Source organism: Bos mutus, chromosome X (genome assembly GCF_027580195.1).
Source record: "Bos mutus isolate GX-2022 chromosome X, NWIPB_WYAK_1.1, whole genome shotgun sequence".
NCBI classification, from domain to species: Eukaryota; Metazoa; Chordata; class Mammalia; order Artiodactyla; family Bovidae; genus Bos; species Bos mutus.
Window position 1 is genome coordinate 59,064,018 of NC_091646.1, and position 20,524 is coordinate 59,084,541.

A 20,524-nucleotide genomic window follows, 5' to 3' on the forward strand; every position below is an offset into this window, starting at 1 on the left:
ACCTTTATGAACCCAATCTTCAGTACCCATTTTTACTTGGCAGCGAGATTACTGGCTTGACACCTCTCTCCCCCTTTGGACTCTCCTTTTTCTCCACCAGGTCACCTCTATGTCCTTCCTCCTCCTCTTCTTCTCTACCCAACTCTGTGAATCTCTTTGTGTGTTCCGGATGGTGGAGAACACTTAGGGAACTGATTACTGGCTGGGTCTGTCTCTCTCCTTTTGATTCCCCTCTTAATCCTCCTGGACACCTCTGTCTCCTTCCTCCCTCTTCTCTTCTCTGTGTAACTCCATGAACATCTCTGAGTGGTCCAGACTGTGCAGCGCACATAAGGAATTGATTACTGGCTAGCTCGCTCTTTTCTCTTTTGATTCGACCTCATCTCATCTTGGTCACCACTATCTCCCTCATCCTCTTCTCATCTCCATGTAACTCTGTGAACCTCTCTGGGTGTCCTTCACTGTGGAGAAACGTTTCATCTTTAACCTAGATGTTTTATCAACGGTGCTGTATAGATAAAGAACTCTTGAGGCTACTGTAAAAATAAGACTGAAAACCAGAAGAAGGAGGCTTAAGTCCAAATCCTGAGAACAACAGAGAACTCCTGACTCCAGGGAACATTAATCAACAGGGGCTCATAAAACGCCTCCATACCTACACTGAAACCAAGCACCACCCAAGGGCCAACAAGTTCCAGAGCAAGATATACCACACAAATTCTCCAGCAACACAGGAACATAGCCCTAAGCTTCAAAATACAGGCTGCCCGAAGTCACTCCAAACCCTTTGATATCTCAAAACTCACTACTGGACACATCATTGCACTCCAGAGAAAAGAAATCCAACTCCAACCACCAGAACACCGACACAGATTCGCTAACCAGGAAACCGTGACAAGCCACCCGTACAACTGCACCCACAGTGAGGGAACTCTACAATAAAGAGAACTACACAAACTGCCAGAATGCAGAAAGGCCAACTCAAACACAGCAATATAAACAAGATGAAGAGACAGAGGAATACCCAGCAGGTAAAGGAACAGGATAAATGCCCACCAAACCAAACAAAAGAGGAAGAGATAGGGAATCTACCTGATAAAGAATTCCAAATAATTTTGTGAAAATGATACAAAATATTGAAAACAAAATTATTCAGAGATAAATAGCCTGGAGACAAGGACTGAGAAGATGCAAAAAAGGTTTAACAAGGACCTAGAAGAAATAAAAAAGAGTCAATATATAATGAATAATGCAATAAATGATATCAAAAACACTCTGGAGGGAACAAATATTAGAATAAGGAAGGCAAAAGATAGGATTAGTGAGGTAGAAGATAGAATGGTTGAAATAAATGAATCAGAGAGGAAAAAAGAAAAACGAATTAAAAGAGATGAGGACAATCTCAGAGACCTCCAGGACAATGTTAAATGCTACAACATTTGAATCATAGGAGTCCCAGAAGAAGAAGACAAAAAGCAAGACCATGAGAAAATACTTGAGGAGATAATAGCTGAAAACATCCCTAAAATGGGGAAGGAAATAGTCACCCAAGTCCAAGAAACCCAGAGAGTCCCAAACAGGATAAACCCAAGGCGAAACACCCCAACACACATATTAATCAAATTAACAAAGGTCAAACACAAAGAACAAATAGTAAAAGCATCAAGGGAAAAACAACAAATAACACACAAGGGGATTCCCATAAGGATAACAGCTGATCTTTCAATAGAAACTCTTCAGGCCAGGAGGGAATGACAGGACATACTTAAAGTGATGAAAGAAAATAACCTACATCCCAGACTACTGTACCCAGCAAGGATCTCACTCAAATATGAAGGAGAAATCAAAAGCTTTACAGACAAGCAAAAGCTGAGAGAATTCAGCACCATCAAACCAGCTCTCCAACAAATGCTAAAGGATCTTCTCTAGACAGGAAACACAAAAATGGAGTATAAACAAGAACCCAAAACAATAAAGTAAATGGCAATGGGATCATACTTATCAATAATTACCTTAGACATAAATGGGTTAATGTCCCAACCAAATGACAAAGACTGGCTGAATGGATACAGAAACAAGACCCCTATATATGTTGTCTACAAGACACCCACCTCATAATAAGGGAAACATACAGACTGAAAGTGAAGGGCTGGAAAAAGATTTTCCATGCAAATAGAGACCAAAAGAAAGCAGGAGTAGCAATACTCATATCAGATAAAATAGACTTTAAAACAAAGGCTGTGAAGAGAGACAAAGAAGGACACTACATAATGATCAAGGGATCAATCCAAGAAGAAGATATAACAATTATAAATATATATGCACCCAACATAGGAGCACCACAATATGTAAGACAAATGCTAACAAGTATGAAAGGGGAATTTAACAATAACACAATAATAGTGGGAGACTTTAATACCCCACTCACACCTATGGATAGATCAATGAAACAGAAAATTAACATGGAAACACAAACTTTAAATGATACAATAGACCAGGTAGACCTAATTGATATCTATAGGACATTTCACCTTGAAACAATGAATTTCACCTTTTTCTCAAGCACACATGGAACCTTCTCCAGGATAGATACTGGGCCATAAATTTAGCCTTGGTAAATCCAAAAAAATTGAAATCATTCCAAGCATCTTTTCTGACCACAATGCAGTAAGATTAGATCTCAATTACAGGAGAAAAATTATTAAAAATTCCAACATATGGAGGCTAAATGACACACTGCTGAATAATCAACAAATCACAGAAGAAATCAAAAAAGAAATCAAAATATGCATAGAAATGAATAAAAATGAAAACACAACAACCCAAAACCTGTGTGACACTGTAAAACAGTGCTAAGGGGAAGGTTCATAGCAATACAGGCATACCTCAAGAAACAAGAAAAAAGTCAAATAAATAACCTAACTCTACATCAAAAGCAACTAGAAAAGGAAGAAATGAAGAACCCCAAGATTAGTAGAAGGAAAGAAATCTTAAAAATAGGACAGAAATAAATGTAAAAGAAACAAAAGAGACCATAGCAAAAATCAACAAAGCCAAAAGCTGGTTCTTTGAGAGGATAAATAAAATTGAAAAATCATTACCCACGCTCATCAAGAAACAAAGGGAGAAAAATCAAATCAATAAAATTAGACATGAAATTGGAGAAATCACAACAGACAACACACAAATACAAAGGATCATAAAAGACTACTATCAGCAATTTAATGCGTATAAAACAGACAACTTGGAAGAAATGGACAAATTCTTAGAAAAGTACAACTTTATAAAACTGAACCAGGAAGAAACAGAAAATCTTAACAGACCCATCACAAGCACAGAAATTGAAACTGTAATCAGAAACCTTCCAGCAAACAAATGCCCAAGTCCAGATGGCTTCACAGCTGAATTCTACCAAAAATTTAGAGAAGAGCTAACACCTATCCTACTCAAACTCTTCCAGAAAATTGCAGAGGAAGGTAAACTTCCAAAGGCATTCTATGAGACCACCATCACCCTAATACCAAAACTTGAAAAAGATGCCACAGAACAAGAAAACTACAGGCCAATATCACTGATGAACATAGATGCAAAAATCCTTAACAAAATTCTAGCAATCAAAATCCAACAGCACATTAAAAAGATCATACATCATGACCAAGTGGGCTTTATCCCAGGGATGCAAGTATTCTTCAATATCCACAAATCAATCAATGAAATGCACCACATTAACAAATTGAAAAATAAAAACCATATGATTATCTCAATAGATGCAGAGAAAGCCTTTGACAAAATTCAACATTCATTTATGATAAAAACTCTCCAGAAAGCAGGAATAGAGGAAAATACCTCAGCATAATAAAAGCTATATGTGACAAACCAACCACAAATATTATCCTCAATGGTGAAAAATTGAAAGCATTTCCCTTAAAGTCAGGAACAAGACAAGGGCGCCCACTTTCACCACTACTATTCAACATAGTTTTGGAAGTTTTGGACACAGCAATCAGAGCAGAAAAAGAAATAAAAGGAATCCAAATTGGAAAAGAAGAAGTAAAACTCTGTTTGCAGATGACTTGATCCTCTACATAGAAAACCCTAAGAACTCCACCAGAAAATTACTAGAGCTAATCAAAGAATATAGTAAAGTTGCAGGACATAAAATCAACACACAGAAATCCCTTGCATTCCTATAAACTAATAATGAGAAAATAGAGAACTTAAGGAAACAATTCCATTCACCATTGCAACGAAAAGAATAAAATACTTAGGAATATATCTACCTAAACAAACAAAAGACCTATATATAGAAAACTATAAAACACTGGTGAAAGAAATCAAAGAGGACGCAAATAAATGGAGAAATATACCATGTTCATGGATTGGAAGAATCAATATAGTGAAAATGAGTATACTACCCAAAGCAAACTGTAGATTCAATACAATTCCTATCAAGCCACCAACGGTATTTTTCACAGAGCTAGAACAAATAATTTCACAATTTGTATGGAAATACAAAAACCTCAAATAGCCAAAGCAATATTGACAAAGAAAAATGGAACTAGAAGAATCAACTTGCTTGACTTCAGGCTCTACAACAAAGCCATAGTCATCAAAAGAGTATGGTACTGGCACAAAGACAGAAATATAGATCAATAGAACAAAATAGAAAGCCCAGAGATAAATCCATGCACCTATGGACACCTTATCTTTAACAAAGGAGGCAATAATATACAAAGGAGAAAAGACAATCTCTTTAACAAGTGGTGTTGGGAAAACTGGTCAACCACTTGTAAAAGAATGACACTAGAACGCTTTCTAATACCATACACAAAAATAAACTCAAAATGGATTAAAGATCTAAACGTAAGACCAGAAACTATAAAACTCCTAGAGGAGAACACAGGCAAAACACACTCTGACATAAATTACAGCAGGACCCTCTATGACCCACCTCCCAGAATATTGGAAATAAAAGCAAAAATAAACAAATGAGACCTAATTAAAATTAAAACCTTCTGCACAAAAAAGGAAACCATAAGCAAGGTGAAAACACAGCCTTCAGAATGAGAGAAAATAATAGCAAATGAAGCAACTGACAAACAACTAATCTCAAAAATACACAAGCAACTCCTACAACTCAATTCCAGAAAAACAAACGACCCAATCAAAAAATGGGCCAAAGATTTAAACAGACATTTCTCCAAAGACATACAGATGTCTAGCAAACACATGAAAAGATGTTCAACATCACTCATTTTCAGAGAAACGCAAATCAAAACCACAATGAGGTGCCAATTCATGCCAGTCAGAATGGCTGCGATCCAAAAGTCTACAAGCAATAAATGATGGAGAGGGTGCGGAGAAAAGGGAACCCTCTTACACTGTTGGTGGGAATGCAAACTAGTACAGCCACTATGGAGAACAGTGTGGAGATTCCTTAAAAAACTGGAAATAGAACTGCCATATGACCCAGCAACCCCACTGCTGGGCATACACACCCAGGAAACCAGAATTGAAAGAAACATGTGTACCCCAATGTTCATTGCAGCACTGTTTATAATAGCCAGGACATGGAAGCAACCTAGATGTCCATCAGCAGACAAATGGATAGGCTGTGGTACATACACACAATGGAGTATTACTCAGCCATTGAAAAGAATACGTTTGAATCAGTTCTAAGGTGGTGGATGAAATTGGAGCCTATTATACAGAGTGAAGTAAGCCAGAAAGACAAACACCAATACAGTATACTAACACATATATATGGACTTTAGAAAGATGGTAATGAGAACCCTGTATGCGAGACAGCAAAAAAGACACTGATATATAGAACAGTCTTTTGGACTCTGTGGGAGAGGGCAAGGGTGGGATGATTTGGAAGAATGGCATTGAAATATGTATATCATATGTGAAACGAATTGCCAATCCAGGTTCGATGCATGATACAGGATGCTCAGGCCTGGTGCACTGGGATGACCCACAGGGATGGTATGGAGAGGGAGGTGGGAGGGGGGTTCAGGATGGGGAACACGTGTATACTTATTACAGATTCATGTTGATGTATGGCAAAACCAATACAATGTTTTAAAGTAATTAGCCTTCAATTAAAATAAATAAATTTATATTTAAAAACCCCACCAAACCAAATCAAAGAGGAGGAGATAGGGAGTCTACCTGAAAAAGAATTCAGAATAATTACAGTAAAGATGATCAAAAATCTTGAAAACAAAACAGATTTACAGATAAGTAGACTAGACACAAGTATTGAGAAGATGCAATAAATATTTAATAAGGACCTAGAAGAAATAAAGAAGAGTCAATCAATAATGAACAATGCAATAACTGAGATTAAAGATTAAACTCTGGAGGGAACCAACAGTAGAATAATTGAGGCAGAAGATAGGATAAGTGAGGTGGAAAATAGAATGGTGGAAATAATGAACAAGAGAGGAAAAAAGAATTAAAAGAAATGAGGACAACCTCAGAGACCTCTGGGACAATGTTAAGGGCCCCAACATTTGAATCATAGGTGTCCCAGAGGAAGAAGACACAAAGAAAATGCATGAGAAATTACTTGAGGAGATAACAGTCAAAAACTTTCCTAAAATGGGGGAGGAAATAGTGGTGCAAATCCAAGAAAACCAGAAAAACCCAAACAGGACAAATCCTTAGGTGAAACACCCAAAGACACATATTAAACAAACTAACAAAGCTCACACACAAAGAGCAAAACTTAAAAGCAGCAAGGAAAAAGCAACAAATAACACACAAGGGTATCCCTTCAAGGATAGCAGGTTATCTTTCAAAGAAATTATTTAGGCCAGAAGACAATGGCACAACCAAGATTAATTTAACCACCAACCCATCTCATTCAGATATGAAGGAGAAATCCAAAATTTTACAAAGAAGCAAAAGCTGAGAGAACTCAGCACCACTAAACCAGCTCTTCAGCAAATGCTAATGGATCTTCTCTAGACAAGAAACACAGAAAAGTTTTATAAAAATAAACCCAAAATAACAAAGTAAATGGTAACAGGATCATGCTTATCAATAATCACCTTAAATGTAAATGGGTTAAATGCTCCAACCAAAAGACAAACACAGGCTGAATGGATACAAAAACAAGAACCTTATATATGCTGTCTACAAGAGACCCACCTCAAAACAAGGTACACATACAGACTGAATGTGAATGGAAAGAGGTATTTCATGCAAATGAGAACCAAAAGAAAGCAGGAGCAGCAATACTTATATCAGATAAAATACACTTTGAAATGAAGACCATGGTAAAAGAAAAAGAAGGAAACTACATAATGATCAAAGGATGAATCCAAGAAGATAAAACAATTATAAATATAAATGTACTTGACACAGGAGCACCACAATATGTAAGACAAATGCTAAGAAGAATGAAAGGGGAAATTAACAGCAACTCATAATAGTGAGGGGCTTTAATACCCCACTCACACCTATGGATATATCAAGCAGCCAGAAAATTAGCAAGGAACACAAGCTTTAAATGATACAATGGACCAGTTAGATCTAATTGATAACTATAGGGCATTTCACCCAAAAAAAAAAAATATTTTCAACTGTTTCTAAAGTGCACACAGAACATTCTCCAGGACTAATCACATCCTGGGCCATAATTCTAGCCCTGGTAAATATTAAAAAATTGAAATCATTTCAAGCATCTTTTCTGATCACTAACTGGTAAGATTAGATGTCAACTACAGGGGAAAAGAAACTGTTAAAAACACAAACATATACAGGCTAAACAACATGCTTCTGAATAACCAACAGATCACTGTAAAAATAAAAATATGAGTAGAAACAAGTGAAAATGAAAACATGACAACCCAAAACCTATGGGAGTCAGTAAAGCAGTGCTAAGAGGGAGGTTCATAGCAATACAAACCTATCTCAATCAACAGGAGAAACATCAAATAAACAACCTAACTTTACATCTACAGTATCTAAAAGAACAAGAATAACCCCAATGTTAATAGAAGGAAGGAAATAATAAAAATTGAAACAGAAATAAATGAAAGAGAAACAAACTAGACTAAAGCAAAAATCAACAAAATTAAAAGCTGCTTCTTTGAGAAGATAAATAAAATAGACAAACCATTAGCCAGACTCATCAAGAAACAAAGGGAGAAAAATCAAATCAATAAAATTAGAAATGAAAATGGAGAAACCACAACAGACAACACAGAAATACAAAGGATCATAAGAGACTATTATCAGAAAATATATGCCAATAAAATGGACAACTTGGAGGAAATGGACAAATTCTTAGAAAAGTATAACCTACCAAAACTGAACCAGGAAGAAATAGAAAATTTTACAGACCCATCTCAGGCACAGAAATTGAAACTGTACTCAAAATTCTTCCAAGAAACAAAATCCAGGATCAGATGGCCTCAAGGTGAATTCTACCAAAAATTTAGAGAAGAGCTAACATCTATCCTACTCAAACTCTTCCAGAAAATTGCAGAGGAAAGTAAACTGCCAAACTCATTCTATGAGGCCACCATCACCCTAATACCAAAACCAGACAAAGATGCCACAAAACAAGAAAACTATAGGCCAATATCAGTGATGAATATAGATGCAAAAATTCTCAACAAAATTCTAGCAAACTAAATCCAACAACATATTTAAAGGATCATACGTCATGACCAAGTGGGCTTTACCCCAGGAATGCAAGGATTCTTCAATATTTGCAAATCAATCAATACAATACACAATTTTTACAAATTGAAAGATTACAAGCCAAATGATTATCTCAGTAGATGCAGAGAAAGCCTTTGACAAGATACAACAGTGACTTATGATCAAAACTCTGCAGAAAGCAGGAATAGAAGAAACATACCTCAATGTAATAAAAGCCATATACGACAAACTCACACAAACATTATCCTCAATGGAAAAAAAACAGAAAACATTTCCTCTAAATATCAGGAACAAGACAAGGGTGCCTAGTCTCACCACTACTATTCAACAGTTTTGGAAGTCCAAACCATAGCCATCAGAGAAGAAAAATAAATAAAAGAATCCCAACTGGAATGGAAATAGTAAAACTCTGTTTGCAGATGACATGATCCTCTACATAGAAAACCCAAAAGACAACACCAGAAAACTACTACCAGCTATAATCCCACTAGCTAAGTTGTGGGGTATAAAATTAATACAGATAAATCTCTTGCATTACTATACACTAAAAATGAGAAAATAAAAACAGAAATTAAGAAAACAATCCCATTCCCATTCCAACAAAAAAAATACTTGGGAATAAGTTTACCTAAAGAAATGAAAGACCTACATATAGAAAACTAAAAAAAAAAAAAAAAAAAAACTGCTGAAAGAACTCAAAGATGACACAAAGAGATGAAGAAATATATGATGTTGGTGGATTGGAAGAATCAATACAGTGAAAATGAGTATATTACCCAAAGTAATCCACAGATTTAATGCAAGTTACCAATGGTATTATTCACAGAACTAGAACAAATAATTTCACAATTTGTATGGAAAAGCAAAAAAACTCGAATTGCCAAAGCAATCTTGAGAAAGAAGAATGGAACTGGAGAAATCAACCTGCCTGATTTCAGACTAACAAAGCTACAGTCACCAAGACGGTATGGCACTGGCACAAGGACAAAAATATAGATCAGTGGAATAAAATAGAAAGCTCAGAGATAAACGCAAACACCTATAGACACCTTATCTTTGACAAAGGAGGCAAAAATATACAATGCAGAAAAAACACTCTTTAACAAGTGGTGCTGGGAAAACTTGTCAACCACCTGATAAAAGATGAAACTAGAACATTTTGTTACACCATACACAAAAATATACTCAAAATGTATTAAAGATCTAAATGTAAGACCAGAAACTATAAAACGATTAGAGGAAAACATAGGCAGAACACTCTCTGACATACGTCACAGAAAGATCCTCCCATGACCCACCTCCCAGAGTAATGTAAATAAATGAAAAAATAAACAAATGGGACCAAACTAAATGTAAAAACTTTTGTACAACGAGGGAAACTATAAGCAAGGTGAAAAGGCAGCCTTCAGAATGGGAGAAAATGATAGCAAATGAAACAACTGACAAAGAATTAATCTCAAAAATATACAAGCAGCTCACGCAGCTCAATTCCAGAAAAATAAATGACCCAATAAAAAAAGGGACCAAAGAACAGACATTTCTAAACAGACATTTCTCCAAAGACATACAGATGGCTAACAAACATGTGAAAAGATGTTCAGCATCACTCATTATAAGAGCAATGCAAATCAAAACCACAATGAGGTACCATCTCATGCTGGTCAGAATCACTGCCATCAGAAAATCTACAGACAATAAATACTGGAGAGGGTGTGGTAAAAAGGGAACCCTCTTACACTGTTGGTGGGAATGCAAACTAGTATAGCCACTATGGAGAACAATATGGAGATACCTTAAAAAACTGGAAATAGAACTTCCATACAACCTAGCAATCCCACTGCTGGACATGTACACCAAGGAAACCAGAACTGAAAGAGACATGTGCATCCCACTGTTCATTGCAATACTGTTTACAATAGCTAGGACATGGAAGCTGGAGTAGGAAATGGCAACCCACTCCAGTACTCTTGCCTGGAAAATCCCATGGACAGAGGAGTCCAGTAGGCTACAGTCCATGGGGTTGTGAAAAGTTGGATAAGACTGAGTGACTTCACTTTCACTTTTCACTCTCTTGCACTGGAGAAGGAAATGGCAACCCACTCCAGTATTCTTGCCTGGAGAATCCCAAGGACAGAGGAGCGTGGTGGGCTGCTGTCTATGGGATCACACAGGGTCAGACATGACTGAAGCGACTTAGCAGCAGCAGGACATGGAAGCAACCTAGATGTCTATCAGCAGACGAATGGTTAAGAAAGTGGTGGTACATATACACAATGGAATATTACTCAGCTATTACAAAGAATGTATGTGAATCAGTTCTCATGAGGTGGATGAAACTGGAGCCTATTATACAGAATTAAGTAAGTCAGAAAGAGAAATACCAATACAGTATATTAACACATATATATGGAATTTAGAAAGATGGTAACAATGACCCTATATGCAAGACAGCAAAAGAGACACAGATGTAAAGAACAGACTTTTGGACTCTGTGGGAGAAGGAGGGTGGCATGATCTGAGAGCATAGCTTTGAAACATGTGTATTACCATATGTAAAATAGATGACCAGTGCAAGTTTGATGCATGAAGCAGGGCACTCAAAACTGGTGCTCTGGGACAACCCAGAGGGCTGGGATGGAAAGGGAGGAGGGTTCAGGATGGGGGAACACATGTACAGTCGTGGCTGATTCATGTAGATGTATGGCAAAAACTACCACAATATTGTAAAGTAATTAGCCTCCAATTAAAATAAATACATTTATTTAAAAACAATAAAAGGCAAGTGGCTTACAAACACACAAAAAAAGAAACAGATCCACACTTGACTGGCTTTTGTTTCTCACAGTGAAGTCCTCTGTAACCCCAGTTGCTTTATTCTTCCTAGATATACAGTTCACAGAATCACACACATGCTTTAGTATAAATTAACATAACTAAGAATAGAAGAACATTAAGGGCTTTTTTATACAGATGCAAAAAATCTTCAACAAAATAATAGCAAACTGAATCCAACAATATATAAATGGATCATATACCATAATCATCTTGGAGTTATTCCAAGGTCACAAAGATGGTTCAACACTCACAAATCAATAATGTGATACATCACAATGACAAAAGGAAGGATGAAAATCAAATCACATGATCATCTCAACAGACACAGAAATAGGAGTTGATAAAATTCAACATATGTTCATCAAAAAAGAAAACTCTCATCAAAGTGAGTACAGAGGGATTCTATCTCAACATAATAAATACCATTTATGACAAACCCACAGCCAATATAATACTCGAAGCCTTCCTGCTAAATTCAGTAACAAGACAAGCATGCCCATTCTCACCACTTCTCTAACATAGTATTGGAAGTCCTAGCCACAAAAGTCAGACAAGAAAAATAATAAAAATTATCAAAATCAGAAGGGAAGTGAAAAAATTCACAGTCTGCAGATGATATGATACATTATAAAAAAATATTCTAAAGTCTCCACCCAAAAAACTATCCAAATAAATGATTTTAGCAAGTTTTCAACATATAAGATTCATATACAGAAACATGTGACAATTCTATGCACTAATAATGAAATATTAGGAAGAAAAATCATGAAAACAATTCCACTTGAAGTTGCATCAAAAAGAATAAAATACCAAGGAATGAACTGAACCAAGAAAGTGAAAGATCTGTACTCTGAAAACTATAAAATACTGATGAAAAAAATTGAAGATGATACAAAGAAATGCAAATATATCCCATACTGTTGGTCTGGGAGAATTAATCTTTTATAAAATATCCATACTACCAAAAGCAATCTAGAGATTTAATACAATCCCTATTAAAATACCCATGACATTTTTCACAGAGTAGATCAAATATCCTAAAATTAATATGGAACCACACAAAACACCAAACTGCCAAAGCAATCTTAAGAAAAAAGTACAAAGCTGGAGATAAAAACCTCTCAGACTTCAGACTATAATACAAAGCTACAGTATCAAAGTGGTGTGGTATTGGCACAAAAACAGACATAGATCAATGAATGGTACAGAATAGAGATACCACAAATAAACCTATGCACCCACGATCAACTAATCTATGAAAAAGGAGTCAAGAATATTCAATGGAGATAAGACAGACTTTTCAACAAGTGGTGCTGGGAAAACTGGACACCCACATATAAAACAATGAGATTAAAACATTCCATCATACCATATATAAAAATAAACTCAAAATGGTTTAAAAGACTTAAATGTAAGAGCAAATACCATAAAACTCCTAGAAGAAACATAGGCAGAATATTCTTTGACATAAATCACAGCAATATTTTCTTGGATCAGTCTTCTAAGGCAAAAGAAATAAAAGCAAAAATAAGTAAATGGCAGCTTGCTCCTTAAAAGCTTTTGCACAGCAAAGGAAACCACTGATAAAAAGAAAACTCTACCTACAGAATTGCAGAAAATACTTGCAAATGATAAGACTACTAAGGGGTTAATATCCAAAATATGCAAACAGTTCATAGAATTTAACATGAAAAAGCCAATAAAAAATGGGCAGAAGACTTGAATAGACATTTTTGCAAGGAAGCACATGGTCAGGAGGTGCATGAAAAGATGTTCAACATTGCTGATTGTTAGAGAAATGCAAAAATAAAAGCAACAATGAGATATCACCTTACATCTGTGAGAATGGCTATCATCAAAGTGTACACAATTACAAACATTGGAGAGGATGTGAAGAAAAGGGAATCTTTGTACACTGTCAGTGAGAATTTAAATTGGTGCAGCCACTGTGGAAAACAGTATGAAGGGGTCTCAAAAAACTAAAAATAGAACAACCATATCACAAAGCAACTCCATATTGAATGCATATCCAAAGATACTAATTAAAAAAGATACATGCACCCCAATGTTCATAACAGAACTATTTACAATAGTGAAGATATGGAACCCACCTCCCATATTACTCAGCCATGAAAAAGAATAAAATTCTGTCATTTGAAGCAAAGTGGGAAATAAGTTGAATACAAATATTGTATGATGTAACTTATATATGGAATCTAAAATATAATACCAGTTAATGTATATGCAAAACAGAAACATGGTAACATTAAGAATTACAAAAGAATTAAAATATGAACCAAATTTTTGAAATTTACTTTTCACTTGACATGCCTCTGCATAAAAATAATTTTATTGATATAAATGATGTAAGTTCTCACATAAATTTTTGTGCTAGATAACTGTAATATTTCAGCTTAATGTGAAGATAAACTTATGCTGCTGCTAAGTCGCTTCAGTCGTGTCCAACTCTGTGTGACCCCATAGACGGCAGCCCACCAGGCTTCCCCGTCCCTGGGATTCTCCAGGCAAGAACACTGGAGTGGGCTGCCATTTCCTTCTCCAATGCATCAAAGTGAAAGTGAAAATGAAGTCGCTCAGTCATGTCCGACCCTCAGCGACCCCATGGTCTGCAGCCTTCCAGGCTCCTCTGTCCATGGGATTTTCCAGGCAAGAGTACTGGAGTGGAGTATGCACTGTGACTATTTTTATGGATGAGAATTAAAACTTTATTAAGTTTAAAAAGTAAAGTATAAACAAGACATTATAATTCTGTAATGATGAAATATGATTTTAATCTATATAGTACCTTAAACATTTTACTTAACAAAACAGAATATGCTACACCATCTTTCATAATCCCTAAGTAAAGAAAATACTGCAATAAAGCAAAGCTTCACAATCACTAATCATCTTTAGAAGAGTTTCTGTAATTAAAAAATGCTAAGAGCAGCCAATCTTCTCTAAAGTGCTCCTTGGTGCATTGCTAATAAAGACATCTGATAAAAGACAACTTTGGATCTTTCCTCACTCTTAAATCAGTAAATATTTTTTCAATATCTATTAATGTGAACAGCTAGTAATAGAGGCAGGCATAGCCCTTGCTCTCAAATGTCAAATTTATTTTAAATGTAACAAACTATAATTAATAATAAAATTAATTTAATTAATGACATTTAACTTCTCCTTTCATTGCATCTACTGGCTTCCCTGGTGGCTCAGATGGTTAAGCGTCTGTCTACAATGCAGGAGACCCAGGTTTGAGCCCTGGGTTGGGAAGATCCCCTGGAGAAGGAAATGGCAACCCACTCCAGGACTACTGCCTGGAAAATCCCATGGACAGAGGAACCTGGTAGACTACAGTCCATGGGGTCGCAAAGAGTCGGACACAACTGAAAGACTTCACTTTCACTTTCTTTCACTTTCATTGTATCTGCTATTCTATAATCCATTCTCTTCAGTCAGTATTAGCTCCTTCCAATAGAATATAAATCACATCTGTTAGGCAGTGTGGTTTATTTACTAGTGTGGTTGCCTCATGTCATTATTTTAGAATGATTGTTTCCAATAATTATATATTAATTAATTTTATTAAGTCCAATTCACAATTAATATATTAAAATTAATTAATACATTAATTCCAACAGTCATACAAGGAAGACACTAAATAAGAAATGGAAATTTTTCTGAGAATGTGTTTATTAAAACATAATGCTATGAACCTTTAAACACAGATTCAGGTTCAAATCTTTAATATTGAAGGATCTTCTGTAAAATATTACAAAATAAATGTTTTTATATATTAATACTTTGTGAAATCTGGGCAGCTGAGCCGTTAAAGATCAAATATGATCTGCAGAGCTAAGATGTTTCAAAACACCTTACCTTCTATCCACAGATGAACTTCAATAGGAGAAGATGTCACAGCTGGATATCGTCGGAAAAAACAACTTGTTTGTGCCACGTATCAGAATGGATAAATAGAGAAAGTCTTCTGACGGTTAATGTTTAAGGCTTAGATATTCTGAGTAGCTAAGGATGAAATAACAGAATTTAATCAGATTCAGGCCTTATCTATTTATACAGACTGCATTACATTAGCATACGCTGTTAGGTATGGGAGTTTAGGGTAAAATTTGTTGTTGGGGTAATATAGTCCACCATTAAACAATTATGCTACTATTTACTGAGTGCCTCTTTAGTAAAATACAAAACTCAAATATAAATCTGAATGAAATACCAATATATGCTACAATGTGAAAAAATCCTGAAAACATGCTAAGTGAAAGAAGCCAGACAGATAAGGTTGCATAGTGTGTGATTCCATTTAGTTGAAATATCCAGAACAGATAAATCCACAAACACAGAATAATTAGTGGTTTCCAGGGGTTATAGGGAGGCAGGGAATGCTATGCTATGCTATGCTATGCTAAGTCACTTCAGTCATGTCCAACTCTGTGCAACCCCATAGACGGAAGCCCACCAGGCTCCCCCGTCCCTGGGATTCTCCAGGCAAGAACAGTGGAGTGGGTTGCCATTTCCTTCTCCAATGCATGAAAGTGAAAAGTGAAAGTGAAGTCGCTCAGTCGTGTCCGACTCCTAGCGACCCCATGGATTGCAGCCTAACAGGCTCCTCTGTCCATGGGATTTTCCAAGCAAGAGTACTGGAGTGGGGTGCCATTGCCTTCTCCGAGGGAGGCAGGGAATAGTGATTGTTTAATAGGTACAGGGTTCCATTTTGGGATAATGAAAATGTTTTGGAAATAGAAAGTGATGGTTGCACAACACAGTGAATATACTAAATATCTCTGAATTGTAGACTTTAAAATAGTTAATTTTATGTCATATGAGTTTTATCTTAATAAAATAAAAATAAAAAAAAAAAAACTACAAATATAAATCTGACACAACTTCTGTCCTAGAGGAATTCTGAATCTATTAAGATCAAAAGTACATCAACAGCACTGGTAACTAGCTTAAGACATGTACCATACAGACCAGAGCTAAAGAGTTAACACTTAAAGAAACAGATTCTTGGAGGAGGTGGCATCTAAGTCAAGGCAAAGAAGACTAGAAAGAAAAAGAACCTTAAGGGAAGAACAATATGTTGATGTATGGCAAAACCAATACAATATTGTAAAGTAAAAAATAATAATAATAATTAAAAAATATGAAGAAATAAATCACACAAAAAAAGAGAAGAATAGTAATATTTGCTCTATCTACATCAGGAGTGCATTGTGAGATCCATGGAAAGAAAAATGAGAACACTTTCTAAAATGTAAGACATTCATTACAGAAATGTGAATCATTATTAGTACCGGTAATTTTGAAGCTTAAAGTTGTTGTAGTTTTCAGTGTTCCTACCTGTATTACTCAGCTCTTCAAACCCACAATAGGGAAGATACAAAGGATATACTAATGACATTTATAAAGTAATATTGTGATAATGCAGATGCTCTTAGAATCAACTCTTCCCCTTCCATTTACTGTCTTTAAACTTTATAACTGTGTATGTAGAAATGCTCTAACTTGAGTCATTGATGTTAACATTAAACAAATGATCTGAAATCATAGCCAGAGCACTCTGGAAAAATACTTCAACATAGGTCTCACTTTCCGAGCCTAAATAAGTATGACCAAATTAAACGAGTGGTACTGCCATGTTTTTGTTTTTTTTTTCCTGGCCCTCCACTGAGCTAATTAACTCATGTCCTGCCTTATACAGCCACTTCTTTATCTACTAGAGAATATTTTGTTTACCTTAATCTTGTTTGTCAAGAAACCTGGGTTTGAATATCTTTTAAACTGCAGATATGACAAGGGGCTGGCATGCTTTCTAGAGCAGCCATGTCCAAAAGAACTTTCTGCAATGTTGGAATATTCTACATCTGAACTATTCAATACATATGGCCACATATGTCTGTTAAGCATGTGAAGGGGACTTGAAAACACAATTTTAAATTCTGATTAATTTTACCTGACTGAAATTTTAATAGTCACATGTGGCTAGTGGTACTGGACTGGACAACAGAGTTCTAGAAACTATAGTCAATTATTAGGGTCATGGTCGCTGCCATACATCAATATAAATCAGTCATAATTTTTATATATATTATATATATATGAAATTATATTATATATATATGAAATTATATATATATATATATATATAGGCTTCCCAGTAGTTCAGCGGTAAAGAATCTGCCTGCAGTGCAGGAGATACAGGAGATGCAGGTTCAATCCCTGGGTCAGGAAGATCCCTGGAGAAGGGCATGGCAATCCATTCCAGGATTCTTGCCTGGAGAATCCCATGGACAGTGGAGCCTGGCAGGATACAGTCCCTAGGGTCGTAAAGAACTGGAGATGACTGAAGCGACTGAGAGCGTGCACGCACACACACACACACACACACACACACATATATATATATATACCCCTTCCCTCTTGAGCCTCCCTCCCCCACCCCACCCCCTCAATCCATCTCTCTAGGTCATCACAGAGCGCCAGTCAGGGCTCCCTGTTATATAGCAGCTTTGCACTAGTTATCTATTTTACACGTTAGTTTTTATATGTCAATGCTACTTTCTACCACCACAACATTGTAAAGCAATGATGTTCTAATTAAAAAGGAAAATATTAGGGTTATATATCTGGTAGACATTCTCAGATTAAAAATGAGGGTTGTTAGAGGAATAGGAAGATCTGAAAAAATCCTAATGCTTACTGTCAGATTATCTGTAGCTTTAAAATGGATGAAGAAACTGGCAATGAGGCTACCAGCACTGGCAAGCTGCTGGTCCTTCTCTGATTTCCCCCTCACCTGAGGTGTGAGGTTAAGTGAGGCTGCACAGAGGTAGGGGGGTGGATAAAAGAAAGGACTTTTGGTAGTCTCCAGTGGTGAACTAACCTCCAATAGCTTTCAGTTACTCTGAAAAAAATAAAATATAGTTAGCATAACAGAAACCCTTAGTGAAGTTCTGGCATCGAGCAGAGAGTCTGTTAAAATAAAGAGGGAAAATGTTTATATCATTCGAGCACAATCAACAAATGGGTAATATGGGGTTACTATGTGCCAGGCACAGCGAATTTCATTAATTAAAAGATGTGGTTTGCTTACTATGATTGTGTAATATTACTTAAAATCCTTCAAGGAAAGCAAGTTTTGGTGTGCAATGCTTTTTATTTTTTTTTTTTTTTTTTTTTGCTATTTAACATTACTCCTTGAAATCTACCTAAATGGCTTTTCTCTTTTTGTTCTCTTTGTTTTGGTCTTTCCAGTTTCTACTGCTTTCTTCATTTAACTCCAGATAAGTGTTACCTGTTTTGCACTCTTGCATCTCCACGTGGCTGTTTATGCAAAATATTCACCAAGAGTTTTCATCTCAGCTTTAAAAAAAAAAAAGGAAACAAAACTGTCAAAATAATTTAAAAACTAGTGATCAAATTTCCCTTCTCAAGATCTCAAAGTGCATTCTTATGAGTATTGACTAGCTTTGAATATTAGTTTATTTCCAAGTACATTCTTTTATGTAGAAAGGTTTGGGTCTACAGTCTATGTAGGAAGATAAACTAGAAGTTCAACTTGAATGGCCCTAATTACTAGCGTTTTAATTAAGCTTAATGTATTTTAAATGTACAACTATAGACGTTCTATTATCCATATCCAAGACAATAAGGTGTTAAAATTTTAAACAAACAAAATATTCTAAAGGATATAATCAGCTGATCTGGGCAGGGTGGATTTCTTTATCCATAAGAAAACAATATAAATAATGCAGAGAGGGATTATTATGTTCTTATCCTACAGGAAGAATAATTGACTCAGGGAACTAAAAAAAAAAAAAAATACAGTTGATATCTAATCATAAGGTTGGAATTCGACGGTTAGAACAGCCGTCACAGAGTTCGACAAGGCAGCAGCGCGCGTTTGCTAACAGCTAAAATTCTGTGGTAAATTTTCCTCATGTTGAGCTGAAGTTAGCCTACTCTAAATTCGCGCCCCCACACCCCCATTTTCCTCCTTGTTCTGCCTCAGGCTGTCCCTGTGAAGGAAATCTCTGGAGACTCTCACCTCAGAGAGACTCCTCCAATCTATGGTCCTGTCCCACCAAGTTGTCAGTTAGCCAAACTAACTGTCCCCTCACTCCCTTTTTCCGTCCTCGGTTTTTCTTAGGACACTTTCCCTGCCTGTCCTCACCCAAAAGTCTCCCACTAGTCTGTCAGGACCTCCATCTGCAATGCGAAGCTTCGAGCAGAGCTGCGAGACTGAGGCAGCCTGACCACCTGAGGCCAAGGGACCAAGGGCCTCTCGGTTACTCTGACTCTCCCCGTTCCTCTGCCCTGGCAATCCGGTGGGCCTCCTCCCCTCCACAACTACCCGCGTTTTGTTAGACCATATCGCCTTACAGGGCTTTCAAATGGATGCTCCTCAGAATGGTAAACGCCTCCCGCTACAGCCGCACCCGAGGGTTACAGCAAGCCGCCTTCCTACTTGCCTCTTCCCCTACCCTCTCCGGCCAGACGCCGCGGGGGCAGGATTCCCTCAGCTACCAACAGGGCGGTTGGGTAGGGGAAGGACAGGTCCCCGTTGCGCTGCGCCCAGCACGAGGGTCACCGCGGCCCTCAGCGCCCAGCGCATCCCAAGGAACCGCCGGCTGCGGGTGACGTAACTCTGCCCCGACCTGGCGCGCGGGGGTGGGGTTAGCGGTGGGGGCGGGGGAAGTGAGCGGAGAGGAGGCGGGGGGAGTGTTGGGGGGCCGGCCGTTGGCTGCGGAGGTGGTCTTCGCCTTTTACCCGCACTTAATAGCTGTTGAAAAAGTTTGTTTTCCCTGCAATGCTGTACAAATATCTGTGCGTGTACTTTAAGGGGTCTAAAAGAAGATTAATCACAGAGACGCGCGCGCGCACACACACACACACACACACTATCAAGGTGAGCAAGAATTCAAAGCAACAAGAAAACTAATCTGGAAGCAACAGGTGGTCAGATTTCTCAGTGAAATGAACGGTC

The 20,524-nt window shown here is 36.9% G+C and overlaps 1 protein-coding gene across 2 annotated transcripts in view; it reads right to left on the minus strand.

The window, feature by feature from the left end:
• Positions 1 to 20,163, minus strand: part of LOC106701126 (uncharacterized) — a 466,625-nt gene extending 446,462 nt beyond the window's left edge. For both annotated transcript variants that reach the window (XM_070365414.1, XM_070365413.1), the window contains exons 1-4: positions 19,921 to 20,163; positions 18,833 to 18,900; positions 18,239 to 18,442; positions 15,397 to 15,543 (exon numbers count right to left, since the gene is read on the minus strand). The gene's annotated coding sequence lies outside the window, so the exon portion shown is untranslated. The remainder of the gene's footprint in view (positions 1 to 15,396; positions 15,544 to 18,238; positions 18,443 to 18,832; positions 18,901 to 19,920) is intronic.
• Positions 20,164 to 20,524: the final 361 nt, after the last annotated feature.